The 20,930-nt window shown below is 35.6% G+C and overlaps 1 protein-coding gene across 9 annotated transcripts in view; it reads left to right on the forward strand.

The window, feature by feature from the left end:
* Positions 1–20,930, forward strand: part of LOC139944764 (protein unc-80 homolog) — a 124,577-nt gene that overhangs the window by 11,834 nt on the left and 91,813 nt on the right. The window lies entirely within an intron of this gene.

Genomic DNA, 20,930 nt, shown 5'->3' on the forward strand with positions numbered 1-20,930 from the left:
GGATTTCCTGTTTTAGATTTGAAATCATTTATCTGAGCTTTATTTCTTGTTATTGTTTTTGTTGGCTGGCTTCAGCATGGATACGTCATCGCTGAACACTGATACTGTCCAATTAGTCATAATAGCAATTACAATGAAACTGAACGCGGTGAAAACTGTTTGAGCTGAAATTGGCTTTTAAATGCATGCCAGACTATTTAGGTCTATACATTGAGCAGTACATTCACTGTACATGTGATTGGATTAGTTCTCATTGCTTTTATAAGAGCCAAACCGGAAGAGAGAACCCAATAAAGAAATTTCAGTTTTAGATGTGGCTGGAAAACCCCACAGAATTATCTCATGGCAAACCCATTCTGCAGTCAAGTGGGGACTGAAAACCCAATCCACATAGTGCCCGCGGTGGGATTCGAACTTGGGCCCCAGGCGTGGAAGGCAATGCAAGACACCACTAAAAGAACCTGACCTGCATTTGAATGTCAGCTTAATAAGACATTTAAAAAGGCGGACCTTTACGTTAAATTTTGTTATCAATGTTCATTTTCAACATTTTTCAAATTGGATTTTGAGTTCATCTAAACCTATTCATTTATTACAAAGTACAATTGATTTACTCTGTATTATAGGCTCACTAAAGGTCAAACAGTTAGTTGCTGGTAGTTGCTGGTGAATGCCTCTTGACATAGATTTGACTTCAGGGTTATCTCCAAAGTCTTGAATGCACTTTCCTCAAATGTACCACCTCCATGTGAAGATTTGCCATTACATTGTAAGAAAAGTACAGATCTAAAAATAAAATTATTCCATGTCATTTACAAGCTTAAATTCCAAAGAGAACTCACAATTTGGATTTGTACACGGAAGCGTCATGCATTTGTGATAGGGCTGCATTCTTTTAAATTTGCAGACTGCATAAATTTAGCTTTGCTTGTCAATTTTAACATGTACCATCTCTGTCACAGTTCGTCAGGGAAACACAGCTGTCAGAAATACATTGTAAATGCACACATTTGCTTAGCTCAGAAGAATCTTGCTTAGCATAAACATATTACCTGCCAAAAATGCCATAGAGTTCAAATGTAGAATCTTGCTTAGCATAAAACATATTACCAGCCAAAAGTGCCATAGAGTTCAAATTCAGAATCTTGCTTCAAGCATAAACAAATCACCAGCCAAAAATGCCATAGAGTTCAAATTCTTGCAAACAGGGCCCAATTTCATAAAGTGTTTAAGTTCAAAATGTGCTAAGCACAGAAAACTAGTGCTTAACAAAAATATGTTACCAGTCACAATACCGTACATTTATCATTGATGTGACTGGTACCCAACTCATTTCAGAGTTGTCTGCTTAACAGCTTTATGGAATGGCCCTACATGTAAGGCCCTGCTTTGTGTTTTCTGCTTTCAGCCTCGTTAAATTTGTCCCTGGATTTTTATGAACAACTATTATAGTAAGCAGCTGTAGTCTCATTTTAAAACTACAAATCCATTACTGTAATACAGTGATAGCGGTTCGTCAAATTTTAAAATATTATTGTATTTTTCTCTGTATTTATTTATGAGCTAAACTTACAGTAATTTTTTTCAGGGAGTCGATTCACTGTATTTAATGGTAAATTCAAACTAAAAATCTTTTATTCATTATTTTTTTCCCATTATTTTTTCCTTTTTTTTTTGGGGGGGGGGGGAATAGGAGTTCTTTTTGTTTTAAGATAATCACAAAACAGCTCAAAACAAACCAACATTTTAGATTTTTTTTCAGTTTGCTTGAATGTCTGATATGGGCAAAAACAAAGTACAATAAATTATTTAACCGATACTCTCTTGAACCCAAACAACCTTTTTTTCATGATGAAATAATAAACCAGTTGCTTTTTTGATCAGGTTTATAGAAAAAACCCAGATGGTTAGGTTTATATATGGAAAATCAATGGTCAACTACGCCTTTATAGAGAACAATAGTTCACTGACACTGTCCACGTATTATATTCTACACACGAGGTGTGAAGATTGCGCAAACAATGCGAATATAATTCTGGCTCGAAACCCCTGTGCCTTGAATTGATTAGAGGAGGATAGGTGTCTATCCCACCATAAAGTACCTGCAGCCGATTTCACGAAATGCTAGGATTAATCTTGTCTCGAGTTAGGACGAGTAACTTGCCTAACTTAGGATGGTTTCAATGCGTTCTAATGTTTAGAATACTGAACTTAACTCGTCCTAAGTCCTGGGATTAATCCTAAGTTAAGGTTTGGTGAAATCGACAGCTGTACTAACACGTCACCCTCAGAAAATGAGAGTATCATTCTGGATTTCTGGATTGAACCCAGTTAGCTGCTGGTAGTTTTGCTGGTGATATGCCTCTTGAAGAATACTTGACTTCATGAGTCTCTTGAATGTACTTTTATTGAAAAAATACCGTAAGGATATTGCTGATAAAAATACATGGGGAAAGTACTGAGTATACAGTGCTCAATGCACATCAGTGTAAGTGTAAAAAAAAAAATTATATTCTTTATCCCCTGATCTTATGCAAAATTAACATCTACTAAAAAAAGGGTTTTCTGATAATATCAAAACAACTCAAAACAATATTTTAGATTTCAAAAAAGTTAAGTTTATTTTTATTTCAGTTTGCATCTGCTCTGATATTGGAGAAAAAATAACTTACAATTTTAACTGATATATTCTCTTGAACCCAAAACAACCTTTTTTTTAATGAAATACACAACACCAGTTGCTTTTTTGATCAGGTTTATAGAAAAAAAACCAGATGGTTAGGTTTATAAATGGGAAATCAATGGTCAATTACGCCTTTGTATATTAAGAACAATATAAAGTTCACTCACACTGTCCACGTATTACATTATACACACGAGGTGTGAAGATTGCAAAAACAATGAGAATATCATTCTGGCTCAAAACCCCTGTGTGTTGAATTGATTATAGGAGGATAGGCCTAGGTGTCTACCCCACCATAAAGTACCTGTACTCACACGTCACCCTCAGCCAAGCTGACGCCACAGAGCGTAAAACAAGACGACTAAGCACGGGTTTTTTGACAGGCTCGACGCTCACGCCATTAACATGGAGATTGATCAGTGTGGCTGGAGCTGTCAGCGGGAGCATTAATTCATTCCATTTTCTTCTTGTCAGCCGGGATGCTGCTGTCTAGTGTGGATTCTGACAGTATGATGGGGAGGAGGGATGAGACATTTTTTCATGTACGCAGACAAAATCTGTGCAGTACACTCGCCATACAAAGCAAAAAAAATACTGAGATCGAATAAGGTGTACAACCGGATCCCTGCAAACAATACAAATTTCGTTAAAATATAATTATTAAAAAAATGGAGATTGCACACAAAAGGCTAATGAAATCATACAACTGTGAAATATGAAAACAAAAGCAAATTCAAAACCTGGTAAAAAAACAACTTTTTACACAATGGCCACAGATTTACATTAAACTTACAACGGTTTGAAGATAATGATAGTCGAAAGCTTCCCTTAAAATATTACTTGCTGAGGTGCTGTAGTTTTTGAGAAATGAGAAGGAAAAAAAACAAGTCACAAAAATAATTTCTGTGACATTGTTTTACTCATTTCTCAAAAACTACAGCACCTCAGCAAGTAATATTTTAAGGAAAGCTTTCTACCATAATTATCTTCAAACTGTTAAAATTTATTGTATATCTGTGAACATTGTGTAAAAAGTATCCAGCCCCTTTAAAGAAAAATGTGATGAGTCTACACCTTTAAGACAGTACAGTTGACATGAATTCAATCCTCCTAGCGTCTGTAATTGATATCTCATAGACTATGCAAATAAGATTATAATATTTTAATTCAAGTAAACATGGCCGATGCGCAGTCAATATACAGCCTAATATCACTTGCAGTGATGTAAATTGAACATTATCTCCTATTTATTTTTTATTACATTTGAAGTTGACTCATTAATATACAGGTTGTACACTGTTAAAGGCAGTGGACACTATTGGTAATTACTCAAAATAATTATCAGCATAAAACCTCACTTGGTAACGAGTAATGGGGAGAGGTTGATGGTATAAAACATTGTGAGAAACGGCTCCCTCTGAAGTGACGTAGGTTTCGAGAAAGAAGTAATTTTCCACGAATTTGATTTCTCTCGAAATCAACCATCTAAACGCACACAACTTCGTGTGACAAGGGTGTTTTTTTCTTTCATTATTATCTTGCAACTTCGACAACCAATTGAGCTCAAATTTTCACAGGTTAGTTATTTTATGCATATGTTGAGATACACCAAGTGAGAAACACTGGTCTTTGACAAATTTACCAACAGTGTCCAGTGTCTTTAAGCTCAAAGGCATAGTACATTTGAAAACAACTTTTTGTTACCTTTCTTCCCTTTTGTTCATCCCCTGCTTTCTCTGTACGCTTTCATTTATATATAGCATCTATTTCCACTTGACTTCTTCTATTACACAAGTTTGTGAATCTGTTTATGATAATGGTCTTTTCATGTAGCCTTAGAGAAAACTCTGTGAGGGTTGAACTATCGGGCAACTGATTATTTTTTTGCAGTTCATCAAATTATTAGAGGATATTCCACATGTAATTTTACTCTTTCATTGGTTTCTGAACAGTTTTCTGAAACACTTACAAAATTACATAAGCCTTTTTGAGATATGGCGGACACAATGCTACAACACTGTAAATTGTGGTAAATTTGTGCGTATTGACCATAGAAACAGAACGTATGTTTATTCAATGAAGTGCGCATTTTAGGCGACGCGGCGTTTACATGTAAACCTAAAGATCACCAACATGGTGATCGTGGCATCAGTCGCGGCGTGTGACGCACGTATCACGTCCGCCATACCTCAAAAAGGCTTATGCCGACTCCTCCTTGTTTCAATAAACAGTCTTCCAAATGTCCTGTAATTTTTTCCCCCATTTTTTTTTATTATTTATTTTGTTTTTGTTTTGAGTAGCTGTTTTTAAAGGAACACGTTGCCTTGGATCGGTCGAGTTGGTCTTTGAAAAGCGTTTGTAACCGTTTGTTATAAAATGCCTATGATTGGAAAGATAAATTGAAAGTAGAATATAATGATCCGCACAAATTTGCCTCGAAATTGCGTGGTTTTCCTTTTACTTTGCGAACTAACATGGTCGGCCATTTATGGGAGTCAAAAATTTGACTCCCATAAATAGCCGGCCGTGTTAGTTGACAAGATAAAAGGAAAACCACGCAATTTCGAGTGATACTTGTGTGGATCATTATATTCTACTTTCAAATTATCTATCAAAGCATATGCATTTTATAACAAACGGTTACACACGCCTTTCAAAGACCAACTCGACCTATCCAAGGCAACGTGTTCCTTTAACATTGATCAAATTAATTATTCTTAGTTATGGGCAAGTATACTGTCATAAACAGAATTGAAACATATTGATCGGACTGAAAGTCAACATGAGAAGACATTTTTGCTTTGAATTACAGTTTTAATTATTTAGAGAAAATAGAATTAGCTGATTGTAAACAACTTACCAACCAAATGGACGATGGTATAAATGCAAAAAAGGTGTAATTATTTACACGGTGAGGTAATACATGTAGTATTCAGTTGAAAAATGCAGTCCATTTTCAGTTTGAAACCCTGATTGATGATATTAACACAGGTTTTAATTTTAGTTTACAAAGTTGGAATAAATGCCTGTGCGAAGGTACTCTAACAAAATTACAGTACAGGGTAGAAGGTAGGGACCATATCATCAGTTACATTCAAAATAATAATGCACTCACTACAAGAATGTAATTACAAAATCATTGTTTTAAAATATTTAAATTTACTCTACTAGTACTGTGCATTAAAAATGTTTAAAAGCACTAAAAATAAAGTCGCCAAATAACACAGTTTAATAGGAAACAACACAGAAAAACTAACAGTAAACTTTAAGTAGATACAAAATTCGAGCATTCAATTGTGTGAATCAAACATGTTTTAGGCAACAAACAAAAAACCTAACAAAACTAAATAACATACAAAACGAACATTTACAAAATAACATACAAAACGAACATTTACAAATGAAAATACAAAACGAATATTTACAAAATAACATACAAAACGAACATTTACAAAAATAACATACAAAATAAAATGAACATTTACAAACTAACATTCAAAACGAACATGATGTACAAAATAAATAAGAGCTATAGAGGTGTCTATAACATCCATTGAAGATGCGTAACCCTCATTAATCCTGTAAAAACCCAGACATATTTTATTCAAACCTATACATTGTATATTGCACTTCTCCTTCAAACCTGCATTTAACACTAGAGCACACTTTCGACCGGTCCCCATATTCCCAGCGTAATACATTTTAAATTAAGCAACGGTCGGTCCACTGCACATCCCTACTCGCTTGCCGTGTACCCCCCCCCCCCCCCCCCCGAATGATTAATTAAATAATAGAGCGCTGAAATGCTGGCTACGGACACGATGCATGAATGATGGTGTAACGCTTCACGGCTCGACAATTTTTTGATTTGCAATACACAAAGTTTGGGACCAGATTCGTGCTGTAATGTGTCATACGTATAAAATAGTCTGTATGCTTCGTTTCTGAAAGGGCAAAGGCACCAATGCATTAATTTTCTCCTTGGTAAAGGGCACCCTACGAGAATTTTTTTTATTTCTATCTGAAGCATTTCAAGGGCACCAAGGCAATGACCATGGGGCAAGGAGGCAACCTTCTTTGTTGCCTCCGCCCCGTGAAGTATCAGGCCAAATTTCATAGAGCTGCTTATAATGCACATAATATTGCTTAACAATGTTCTGCTTAGCAGAAATGAGCAAGGTACCAGTCACAAATTGTGACAATGTAATTTGGCTGGTAACCGTATTCTGGTAAGCATAATTTTCTTCGTGCTTAGCTACTTTTTGTGCTTAAAAGCAGCTCTATCTGCCTAGGTGAAGTATCAGACCTGTAGTCATACGTTGTGTAGTCTCGTGCCCAGTTTGTCTTGTTATGTTAGCATTTTATACATGTTACTCTCAGCATGTTGACGCTTGTTTTGATAGTAGGGGTCTGTTGTTATTTTAAGAACTGACCTTTACGGAGACTAAGGAGACGTTCGGGGAAGGACATTTTTGTGATCTGATGGATGGATCAATCAGGGTTAGCGTACATGTGCCCACTTAATGGAAGAGATTCTTAGAGAAAACAACAATTTTGAAATATAAGACAGCTTCATAATAGGCAGCAGAAAATATGCATTTTAGTGTGTGATTTAAATTAAATTTTATTCAATATTTCTTTTAATACCCCCTTTTTAAAAAGATCTAAGCATTATTTTGTTTAGATTGTAATCGGAATGTATCACATGTTTTTTGTTTGAAGATCCAATAAAAACACTAATAGAGTTTTGAAAAGATGAATATTATATAAAATTGTAGACAAATTAAAGGCCTTAAATTCAGAATTAGCAGATTCTTCCTTTCTCAATAAGTTGTCACTTTATTAAAATGAATCATTTACAGGCGACATTTATTGTGGTTTTCCTAGTAATCAGCATTCTCTTGACAACAAACAAACGACCTCACATTTAAGTCAGAGAATACCAAATCAGTTGAAACTGGTTTGCATGAGAGCCCTGATTGAACAATAAATCTACTGCATTTGTGCATTTAAATGCACAGTTAAATTTGAATAGATAACAAAAATACAAGGTATTAAATGCTGCAGTGTGCATTGGTATCCAATCGGAGAATACCAAATCAGTTGAAACTGGTTTACATTAGAGCCCCAATATGATAAATTTACTGCATTTTATGCATAATGCACAGTCAATTTGAGTAGAAAATAATAGAATACAGCAAAATACAAGTACTAAATGGCAGTGTGCCAGATCAGTTAATACTGGTTTTACGTTAGAGACCTGCATTTACAGTAACAATAAATACAGAAGTACTATATTTTGCAGTGTGCATATAGTGTCCAATTGGCTAGCATTTGGTTGCAATATGAGCCTAATTAGTCTGCACAATTACCCTTGAGTGGCGGTAGTGTATTATTCATCAAGCTGATTCATCTATTGATCAAATGAGGACGGGTACTGCATGCTTAATAATACACAATTGCAACAAGGAGAAGAAGGAAGGCAAATCAAATCCATAGTTTGTAATTTGTAAATCACTGAAATTTATCAAATGTTGTCGTTAAATAAAGAGCATCCTTATCAAGCAAACAAAAATCAACTTATAAAAAAAAAACATTTTCATACTGAGTGTTAAATTTCGAGGCATGAAATAAATGAATTTAACTATTATATTACAGACTTTTTGAGACTGGAGTTGGATGATGAAGGTAAATTTAGTTATATAATTGTAAACTAGGGAATACTATTAAATACAATTAAAACAAGTTAACCAATTGTTTTAAAAACCTGTGGGGAATGAAATGTTTTTATAAATGTGCATGTTATGGTGACATGCCAGAACCTAGCACTTTCTGCTGAAAATTTGTTTATTTGTAAAATATGTTGAAAGGATCGAGCTTGCAAATAACACCTAAATAATCACTCCAGTTCCGCTTACCTAGTAAATTATTTGCCTAAAATGCTTGGCAATAAAAGAAAATTGAACCTCATAAGACCTTATTTAATTACCAACATGTCACAAGGCTCAAATTAAGTACTAAAATATGTAGTCATTGTACACGTTTTCCGCCTTTTTGCTTCGTTTGTGAAAGGGCAAGGGCATCAAAGCAGTCTCTCCTTGGTAAAGGGCACCCTATGAGAAAAACTGTAAATTTCTACTTGAGCATTTGAAGGGCACCGAGGCAATGACCATCAGGGGGGCATGAAAGCAGTCGCCTTCGTTGCCTCCGTGAAGTGTCAGGCCTGCATTTTAACAGCAGTACCTGCTGTTTAGTCTGATCACTACCTCGGTTATAAACTGTGCTGTGGTATTTATTACATGCAAGGTAATATTTAGTTATGAAGATAAAATTCCCCTCCATGTTATGGTTAATTCTAGGCGGAATATTTTTAAAATTTAAAGAGCATGTGCTCTTTAAATTTGAAAAATTGATAAAATTTGTGTGTGTGTGTGTGTGTGATAACGTAATTATCATACGCCATTGTTTCCAAGTCTTAAGTAATGTGAGATGGGCCGTGAAAAAGCACTGACTAAAAAGCATTGAAGCATGAGATACAAATGTGTAATTATTACCATCAAATGAACAAGCAGACGCACGGCACAGTTTTGCATTTTATTCACATGGAGAACTATTATCGCTGATGATAAATAATCCAGGTCTAATAAAAAGTATTAAGCCCCAGTCTGGTATGGTATGGGGGACAATTTCATGCAGCAGTTTTGTATAGCAGCAGAGTATATAGACTGAAAATGGAAAAAAAATGATGATTTTTGAGCAGCCGAACCGACACATTTTGTGTAGCATTCCACTCTGATGATAAATAATCCAGGTCTTTTAAAAATATTAACCCCAATCTGGTACACTGAATCTTTTCATTGTGCAGTTTTGTAAAGAAAATATTTAGACTAAATTGCATTTTTTGTGTGCACACTAAATGCTAATATTGCAGTAGAAAAATGACGGTTTCCGAGTAGCAACCGACACATTTTGTGTAGTATTTTGCTGTGATGATAGACATTCCAGGTCTAAAAATAAAATTAGCCCCAATTTGGTACAATGAAAAATTTCATCTTGCAGTTTTGTATGGCACAATATTTTTTTACAAAATTTAATTTTGTGTGCACAGTAAATGCTTGAGTTTCAAATGATGATTTCTGAGTAGCAACTGACCCATTTTGTGTAGCATTTTGCTCCGATGATAAATAATCCAGGTCTAATAAAAATATTAGCCTCAGTCTGGTATGGTATGGGGAACAATTTCATGCAGCAGTTTTGTATAGCAGAATATTTAGACTAAAAATGACAAAAAAATGCTAATATTGAGTAGGAAAAAAAATGACGATTTTTGAGTAGCAACCGACACATTGTGTGTAACATTCCACTCTGATGACAAATAATCCAGGTCTTTTAAAAATATTAGCCCCAATCTGGTACACTGAATCTTTTCATTGTGCAGTTTTGTAAAAAAAATATTTAGACTAAATTTCATTTTTTTTTTGCACACTAAATGCTAATATTGCAGTAGAAAAATGACGGTTTGCGAGTAGCAACCGACACATTTTGTGTAGCATTTTGCTGTGATGATAGACATTCCAGGTCTAAAAATCAAATTAGCCCCAATTTGGTACAATGAAAAATTTCATCTTGCAGTTTTGTATAGCACAATATTTTTTTACAAAATTTAATTTTGTGTGCACAGTAAATGCTACTATTGAGTTGCAAATGATGATTTCTGAGTAGCAACTGACCCATTTTGTGTAGCATTTTGCTCTGATGATAAATAATCCAGGTCTAATAAAAATATTAGCCTCAGTCTGGTATGGTATGGGGAACAATTTCATGCAGCAGTTTTGTATGGCAGAATATTTAGACTAAAAATGACAAAAAAATGCTAATATTGAGTAGGAAAAGAAATGATGATTGTTTTGAGTAGCAACCGACACATTTTGTGTAGCATTCCACTCTGATGATAAATAATCCAGGTCTTTTAAAAATATTAGCCCCAATCTGGTACACTGAATCTTTTCATTGTGCAGTTTTGTAAAGAAAATATTTAGACTAAATTTCATTTTTTTGTGCACACTAAATGCTAATATTGCAGTAGAAAAATGACGGTTTGCGAGTAGCAACCGACACATTTTGTGTAGTATTTTGCTGTGATGATAGACATTCCAGGTCTAAAAATTAAATTAGCCCCAATTTGGTACAATGAAAAATTTCATCTTGCAGTTTTGTATAGCACAATATTTTTTTACAAAATTTAATTTTGTGTGCACAGTAAATGCTTGAGTTTCAAATGATGATTTCTGAGTAGCAACTGACCCATTTTGTGTAGCATTTTGCTCTGATGATAAATAATCCAGGTCTAATAAAAATATTAGCCTCAGTCTGGTATGGTATGGGGAACAATTTCATGCAGCAGTTTTGTATGGCAGAATATTTAGACTAAAAATGACAAAAAAATGCTAATATTGAGTAGGAAAAAAAATGATGATTTTTGAGTAGCAACCGACACATTGTGTGTAACATTTCACTCTGATGATAAATAATCCAGGTCTTTTAAAAATATTAACCCCAATCTGGTACACTGAATCTTTTCATTGTGCAGTGTTGTAAAGCAAATATTTAGACTAAATTGCATTTTTTCGCACACTAAATGCTACTATTGCAGTAAAAAATGATGATTTTCGAAGAGCCACTGAAATATTTTGTGTAGCATTCCACTCTGATGATAAATAATCCAGGTCTTTTAAAAGTATTAGCCCCAATCTGGTACACTTAAACATTTCATTGTGCGGTTTTGTAAAGCAAATATTTAGACTAAATTGCATTTTTTGTGTGCACACTAAATTCTAATATTGCAGTAGAAAAATGACAGTTTGCGAGTAGCAACCGACACATTTTGTGTAGTATTTTGCTGTGATGATAGACATTCCAGGTCTAAAAATTAAATTAGCCCCAATTTGGTACAATGAAAAATTTCATCTTGCAGTTTTGTATAGCAAAATATTGTTTTATTTAAGTTTTATTTTTTGTGCACAGTGAATGCTACTATTGAGTTGCAAATGATGATTTTTTAGTAGTAACCAACACATTTTGTGTAGCATTTAGCTCTGATGATAAATAATCCAGGTCTTATAAAAATATTAGCCCCAAACTAGACCAGTTAAAAATTTCATCCCTCAGTTTTGTATAGCAGAATATTTAGACTACAAATTTGTTGGTGCGCACTATGCTAATATTGCAAATGTCGATTTTCTAGTAGCAACTGACACATTTTGTGTAAGCATTTTCCTCTGCTATCCCAGTGAAATCGTTCTCGCTGTGGTATATAAAATATCATTCTCTATGTCGTTTTTAATTTGATCTACACATGTAGCTGTCACTAGACGTATCCAGTGTTGGTGAGATTGAACCATATGGATCGTGAAACGAAATGGTTAGAATTACGGTTTACTAAAGGTGAAGCTTCGGTCTGGGTGTTCATTGTGACAAATAAAATGTAATAGTTTAAAGCCTGGTTCATACTTCTTGTGAATACAAATTTGGACTTAACAACCCTGTGTTTCTCAGCGATTGTTTCGCAGGAGTTGAGCACAAGTCAACCGACGCAAATTATTAGTTGCTAATGTGAGATGTCAAAGTTCGTATCGCGTTCGCATTCGCAGGGAAGATGAACCGGGCTAGTCTGGTAGCTTCCTGATTGTAAAGATACAAATGCTAACTGCTGAAAGAATAGCCGTTAGAAATTGGCAAGAACCTCTAAAATCACAGATTGCTTAGAAATCGAAAGAAGCCAGCCCGTTTAAAGGTGCACAAAACCCCTGAAAAATAAAAACAAATGTTAATCGTGATTTAGTTTATATTTGTCATAGTTCCAACACTTTGGAGCAAGCTACCCACCCTCGTTTGAGCGACACCTTCATTGGATACTTTTAAATCATTACTTGAAGGAAGTGGACACTATTGGTAATTACTCAAAATAATTATTAGCATAAAAACTAACTTGGTAACGAGTAATGGGGAGAGAGGTTGGTAGTATATAAATATAAAACATTGTGAGAAGCGGCTCCCTCTGAAGTGGAGTACATTTCGAGAAAGAAGTAATTTTACACGGATTTGATTTTGAGACCTCAGATTTAGAATTTGAGTTCTCGAAATCAAGCATCTGAAAGCGCACAGCTTCGTGTGACAAGGGTGTTTTTTCTTTCATTATTATCTCGCAACTTCGATGACCAATTGAGCTCAAATTTTCACAGGTTTGTTATTTTATGCATTTTTTTGAGATACAACAAAAGTGAGAAGACTGGTCTTTGACAATTACCAATAGTGTCCAGTGCCCTTAAAACCCATCTGTTTTGTCAATCTGATTTATGTCTGGTTATAGCGCTTAGAAACATATTAATCGCTCTAAAAATGTTGTAGTTTTATTATCTTTCTTTAAAAAAAACACCATCTTATCTTACAACATTTTCTCATGTTGATTATTTCAAACTAGAGGAGGAGAGGTATTTCACTGTCTCCAAAAGCCAGCAATGTAAGCCCTCCTCTTGATCATTATGCATAAACCGATGTTATCCATACTGCAGAAACCTGCATGCACGACAAACAGCCTCTCACACTGAGGCTGCCGAGTAAATTGCCTCTCCCTTGAAAATTCTACGGGGAGTATTCTCCTGCTGCTGCACAGAGAGAGATGGCTGACTGAATTTCAGATAAAATCTTGATTGAAAACCCAGGCCGCTATAACAGAAAGAAAAAAAAAAAAAGGTAATATAATAATAGAAGGGGATGGCCAGACATTCTCCCCTGCAGAGTCCGCCTCGACGACCGAAGCATTCAAATGCCAAGTTGCCAGAGTAACGGTCTTGGGCCGGGGGAATATTTTCTTCTTCTTACCTCCCCTCATTTTTTCCCCTATTTTTGTTGTCCTCGTCTCGTGGATTGGAAAATGCGATGTTGCTCAGCGTTAATATTTAATGAGGGAGTTTGACACACGTACCGGGTGTATGTGCGGCGATAAATGTTTCTGTTTAATTTGAAATCTTTGGTTTGTTTGTATAAAGTGGAAAGCATGGTGGTATGCGTGTTGACTGTTCGTGTATTCGTGGTCTCTACTCGCGTGTGTGTTATGCAACCGTCTGTTAAATTTATGATTAATTGTATTAATTTATTCTTGTTCTTATTCTTATTCTTTATTTGGCCATTAGACAATTACAAATACAAGCAGACAGTATGTCAAATAGATATTATGAGTACATGTACAAAAGTAAATACAAAGCAAGAAAAACAGTAAGGGCACAGGAAATTACAAAACAACCCTAATGTGATGGCCAGGATCAACAAAAGTATAATTAAACACTGTAACTCGAAAGTCTGTTAATCCAGTCACATAGGGAGGCAAACACACTATATAAAATACTCTCTTTGGAAAATAATAATAATTTGAAACAAATATAAATATAAACAATCTGTATACACAAAGCACAATTTAAAATAACAAAACCAAAACCAGAAATTAGACAAGCGAATAGCAAATAAATAAATAAAGAAATAAATAGTTAATTAAAAAATATAAATAAAAAGTATTAACAAATAAATGAATAAATAAAATACAATGTCTGATATTTCAAAGTCTGAATATACTAGCTCACTGTTACATAGGGAGGGGGGGGGGGGGAGGGTGCAGTGCTCCAATTTGGGGGAAATCCATAACATATCAGGATATGTAGCTCAATTTTTTTATTGGACCAGATTTGATTTTGTAAATTTGCAGTCCTTGTTTTCTAGTCTATGAAAAGGACTCTATAGGGACGAAACGTCAGGCCTTAAAGGGAAGGTACACATTTGGTAATTACTCAAAACAAATATTAACTTAAAAACTGACTTGGTAACTAGCATTGGAGAGCTGCTGATAATAAATGTATATTGGCCCTATTGAATTGAAAAAAAAATTGAATATAAAACATTGTGGAAAACGACTCCCTCTGAAGTAACGTAGTTTTTGAGAAAAAGCTAATTTCTCACTTAAATAATAAAAGACTTCTAGCTAGAAGTCTTTTATTCTTATCTGAAAGCACACAAATTCATTCAACAAGGGTGTTTTTTCTTTCATCATTTTCTCGCAACTTCGACGACCAATTGAGCCCAAATTTTCACAGGCTTGTTATTTTATGGTTATGATGGGATACACCAAGTGAGAAGACTGGTCTTTGACAATTACCAAACATGTACCCTCCCTTTAAATCAATTTTCTCCCCAAAAATACCAGAAATGTTTTTGCTTTGGAGTAGGGCTAAATGCTTTCTGCTTGGGAGTGGGGTGATCAAAGCAAGATAATTATGGGTTCATACTTTTAAGAAAAGTTACATCACAAATCACAAACGAAACAAACATGGGATGGTAGCGAAAGAAAATACTCTCCAGGAATTTCCAGGTTTTTTTTTATTCCCCTAGCAAGATTGTTCGTGCTTAGCAAGTTTTAAGGCTGTATGAAACTTTGCCCCGATGTCTAACATCAGCCCGATATATGCCAAACAAAAATATTCCACGACCTACATATTTCATATACCGGTAAAACATTTTTATTTGAAGATTAGGGCTTTGCCTCTAAGACGTTTTGTATTTTAGCTGGTAACCTTATTCTTGTAAGCATTATTATGATTGTGCTTAGCGACTATTTATGCTAAGTAGCTCTATCAAATTGGAACCTGGATTATGAACCCATTTTCAGTCTAGATGGCATTTGCTAAGAGTTGTTTTTGTGGTGGGGTCAAGTCACAGGATGGGAAATTAATTTACCCTTCCAAGAAGAAAACGAACACACTTGCTCCTTTAAGAGTGTAATGATGATGTGATGGAGTCATCTTGCAGCATCAAGGCTCCTCCTCAAGGAACTCTCCATGGTCTTTTACTGATCACTGGATGTCTTAAGTGGACATTCCTCTGCAAGGGGTCGTCTCAGAAGCTTGTGACTCACATAATTGCTGACATATTTTGAAGGGCCAGGGATAAGCTCAGATGGATGGGGTTGTACATACCTCAGATGTTACCATGAGCTATGTAATCTAGTGTCTTCTATCTGTATAGTGTCTTCTATCTAAGTACAAGAATTACTGCTATGGACTTTTGCCGTTAGAAATTAGAATTGGTCCCTTGCTCAATGGTGGCACAAGAACTAGGGCTCGAGAATGTTGGTTTTTTTTTCATTTAATTTTCATTTTCATTTTTTTTTTTTTTTTTTTTGGGGGGGGGGCACGCGGGGCTGGAATGAGTTTTGAAAAATAAGTACTATGACTGCTAACTTCATTTTGATGTTATCAAACTCGATAACAAAAATTTGTTCAGAAACAGTTTGTATAGGCCTAAAATATATTTTGCACAACATAAGTATATAATTTTAGGTACAGTAAAGATATTATATTCGTATCGATCATCGCATACATGTACATAAATGTACAGTTAAAATTACGCACAGTGATCGGCCTATAGCTTGATCATACTTTTTATTTTTTATAAATATTTTTTTCTAAATGCAATTCTATTTAGCATTCATGAATTTAGTTTTTTTACTGGTAAATTTAAAGATTTGTTTATTAGTTTTATTTCTCCCTTTCCTGTAACTGGTCATTCGTTTGCTGTTGGTTTGGACAATCAAATACATTACGAAGTAGAATTAAGACAATATGGTAGAAGAATCAAGAAAGACAGTTCTCTAAGAACAAACTCTACCTGGCAAGTACACATGGTGTTACAGCATAAACCAAATATATATTGGTACCTCACCATGCAATGCCTCAAATCCTAACAATACAATACAAAATTGGATTCAACAGAGACAGGTGTTTATAGAAAGGTTGCCCTACAGAAAGGCCTGTGTGTGATAGGCAGGCCAGATGTAAATTTTATCTAATCTTTGTTTATTTAGTCATATCTTGAATCAATATCAACACAGAAATTCTCTCAGCTTCTGTTTTAAACATAATGAAATGATAAAGGTTTCAAACTGTAAATGATCTGATAATGGTTCATAAACATTAATTAAAGGCAGTGGACACTATTGGTAATTACTCAAAATAATTATTAGCATAAAACCTTTCTTGGTGACAAGTAATGTGGAGAGAGGTTGATGGTATAAAACATTGTGAGAAACGGCTCCCTCTGAAGTGCCATAGTTTTCAAGAAAGAAGTAATTTTCCACGAATTTGATTTCGAGACCTTGAGGTCTGGAATTCAACCATCCAAATGCACACAACTTCGTTTGACTATAGTGCGACAAGGGTGTTTTATTCTTTCATTATTATCTTGCAAGTTCGATGACCGATTGAGCTCAAATTTTCACAGGTTTGTTATTTTATGCATATGTTGAGATACACCAACTGTGAAGGCTAGTCTTTGACAATTATCAATAGTGTCCACTGCCTTTGAGTCTTTCTCCAGAAGACGATTAGACTCTGAGCATACTGATCGAAACGTCGAGTTGAAACCAACGGTTCTTTTCAGAACCACCCCAACTCATCTCTGTCCTTACTCTATGGATATAGTCATTACATGGTGTTATCGCAAACCTTTCCCTATCATATTTCCACCATGCAATATTAAATCATTCTAAATCAATTAAGTTAAAATGATCAACCCTTCAACTTTCTGGGGAGTTGATGGGGACCAACTGCATGCGGGAAACAACCTTGAACAACCTTCAACTATAGATTTACTATGTACTTAAGAAAAGTAAATCTCTATTACAAGTACTGATTCTACTTCAAAATTTAACATAAAATGGGACTTCTTTATTAATTAATTATTGTTTCAAGGTTAACTGTTAAATTTTTTATTTATTGCGAATTTTTATTGGCTTTATATTTTGTTTTATTGCCATCGCTTTTCAGTATTTTTTGTAAAATTGAGGAGTTCAAGGTTTGAATAACAAGTTTTCTCCGGAAAAAACACATAGAATTGACGAGAAGGCTTGTCTTTGACAAATACCAATAGTGTCCAGTGTCTTTAAACCAACCAGTGCACTCCTGTGGTATCCACCATATCTCAAAAAGGTTAATAGGGCCGTATCCTAATTGGCCTCTACAGCTACGGCTACGGCTGTTGCTAAGGGCGTTTCTAAGTACGTCCTATACCTCAACGCACGATGACGCAGAAATCAAGCTGTAGCTCTAGCTGTTGCCGCCAATTCAGACACAGCCTGAGCATGTTTTCACACAAGCAGGTACATATTTTTTTCACTAGCTGGCTGACTTAGACCAGAGAAGCAAGTATGACTCTGTATGGTGCCTTACTCTGATGTAACACCTACATGGCACTGGTTGATAAATCATTCACATAGGTAGCGCCCCAACTAGCCACAGCTGGTACGCCAATCAGCTATTAGACTTGTGGACAAGTCATTAATGTCTGTCGTGGTGATAGCATTCCGAATCTCTATTCCGAATCTTCCAGCGATTCCCGCGGTATTCTCGCGAGACTGCTGGCCCTGCAAGACTACTGCTCTCATGGCTACGTTCCCATAAGGTTTATCACGAATATCAAAATATCAAGAGAGGGCGCTGTTGAACCCACACAAAGGTATAGGCGTTGCGTGCGCGAGTCGTAGAAACTGCATAGAAACCGCCCCATATTCCTTCCCACAATGCATTGCGTTTCTGAATCGCGATAAACCTTATTGGGTAGTAGAAGTCGGCAACCAGCAGTTCGCGCGAGAGCAGTGATCTTGCAAGAGCTGTGATCTTGCGAGAGCAGTCTTCGATCGCAGAAACCTGAATCATTATGACACAGCCACATCTCGACTATCTCACCACGGCAGACCATTAACGACTTGTCCACAAGTCTAATCAGCTGTACATGTTGCTCACAGACTGCATGGCCAGCATCATTTATTATTCACAAAATCTCTTAAAGGCACTGGTAATTACTCAAAATAATTGTTCGCATAAAATTGACTTGGTTTAACGAGCAATGGAGAGCTGCTGAAAGTATAACATATTTTGTTTAACGGCTACCTCTGAAGTAACATAGTTTCTGTGGAAGAGGTAAATTCCCACTCAAATATTAAAAGACTTCAGGGGTCGATTTCACAAAGAGTTAGGACTAGTCCTAACTTAGGACTAGTCCTAGGAGATATACAAATTGCATGGATAGTCCTAAGTTAGGACGAGTAACTGGTCTTAACTCGAGATAAGACTAGTCCTAACTCTTTGTGAAATCCACCCCAGGCCTGACGCCTTTTATTTGGGCCTGACGCCATTTATAATCAGCATCTGAAAGCACATAAATTTGTGTAACAAGGGTGTTTCATCTTTCATTATTCTCTTGCAACTCAAATCAATGACCAATGAGTCCACATTTTTCACAGATTTGTAAATCTTGTGCATATTTTGGGACAGTTGCATTTCTTTTAACAAAAACTAGATTGGTGAGATGAACTGTACTGTAATAGCTTAAAGAGCTGTCAGATCAAACCCTACCATAATTTTCTTGTAGACATTATTAAAAACTACCAGCAAATACTACAAGTAGGTCCCCATTACTAAACCATACACAATATCAGTAATACATAATAGATGTTAAATTTGCATCGGGATAAAGAATATTAATTTTTGGTTTTTACCCATACACCGATGTGTGTTAGCACTGTATACTCAGTACTTTCCCAAGTCCTGTGAAAAAATATCACAGGCATGTTACTCGGGTGGGATTCGAACCCACGACCCTTGCAATTCTAGAGCAGTGTCTTACCAACTAGACTACCGAGGTTGCCCGGTAGCTAGAGGCAGTTCGAATCCTATGTTTTGGCAGCGGTAATACAATGTTTTGGCGTCAGTAATACCATTTTTATTTAGTTCTCTAAAACTATGAAATAATGATTAAACATCAAGTAGGGAAACCACAGGGGAAACCAGACTTGGTAAATTTTTAATGACTTTAAAGAGTGACTTGGGCGGGACTTTAACCTGCAGTTTTCAAATAACTAAAACATGTAATGCACAAAAACTCATCACATCTATTAAATCGTTTGCAGTACCCGCTGCTAAAACATAGGATTCGAACTGCCTCTAGCTACCGGGCAATCTCGGTGGTCTAGTTGGTATGACACTGCTCTAGAATTGCAAAGGTCATGGGTTCGAATCCCACCCGAGTAAAATGCCTGTGATTCTTTTTCACAGGACTCGGGAAAGTACTGAGTATACAGTGCTACACACATCGGTGTATATGGGTAAAAACCAAAAACTAATATTCTTTATCCCCGATGCAAATTTAACATCTATTAAAAACTCATCAGTACAATACACTTTTTGCGGACTAACACGTTAGCCATAATTGACTCCACAGAATGGCATGCCGTGTTAGTTCACGGCATATAATGAAAACCGTGCACTTTCGAGGCATTTTTGTGTGGATAATTATATTCTACTGAACGTGACATTGCATGTTTTTTTACCTCGTCGACTAACACGGTCGGCCATTTATTGGAGTCAAATTTTTGACTCCCATAAAGGGCCGACCGTGTTAGTTCGTGAAGTAAAAGGAAAACCATGCAATTTTGAGGCAAGTTTGTGTGGATCATCGATTCTACTTTTAAAACATCCTTCCAACCATATGCATTTTATTTAAAAAAACGGTTTCAAACACTTTTTGAAGACCAACTCGTCCGAACTAAGGCAACGTGTTCCTAAACAAGTCTGCTTGACCCTGTGAGATTATAAGAAATCCTTGGGAAAAGACGCGAAGGCGGTTTTAAAATAATGTTTTCTGGAAGATATCCTCTTTGAAAAAAATATTTTTTTTAAACGATATTTACATAATTTCAAAACCAACACTGACATTGGCGATATTATTTTCAATATCGTATCGTGACCTTATTCTCGTCTCCTAAAAGATTCATGTCATATTTCAAGATAAAGTTTTTTGCGGGTTGTCACGTTGCCAGCAGTGACATCAATCCCTGGATTCAAGCTGTCTTCTCAAACCCAGGGTTTGAAGTACGGGAGAAAAAAAACCCTGGATTTTAACGATCCTCTCTTAAAGTGCAGAGCTGCATATGACACCCATCTTTTCACAATGTATCAAATAATTTGTCATCTCTTAAAAGATCTATGTCATATTTCAAGTTAAAGGCACTGGACACCTTTGGTAATTGTCAAAGACCAGTATTCTCACTTGGTGTATCTCCAAACATAATGCATAAAATAACAAACCTGTGAAAATTTGGGCTCAAATTTGCAAGAGATTAATGAAAGAAAAAACACCCTTGTTG

The sequence above is a fragment of the Asterias amurensis genome, chromosome 12 (genome assembly GCF_032118995.1).
Source record: "Asterias amurensis chromosome 12, ASM3211899v1".
Classification (NCBI taxonomy): Eukaryota; Metazoa; Echinodermata; class Asteroidea; order Forcipulatida; family Asteriidae; genus Asterias; species Asterias amurensis.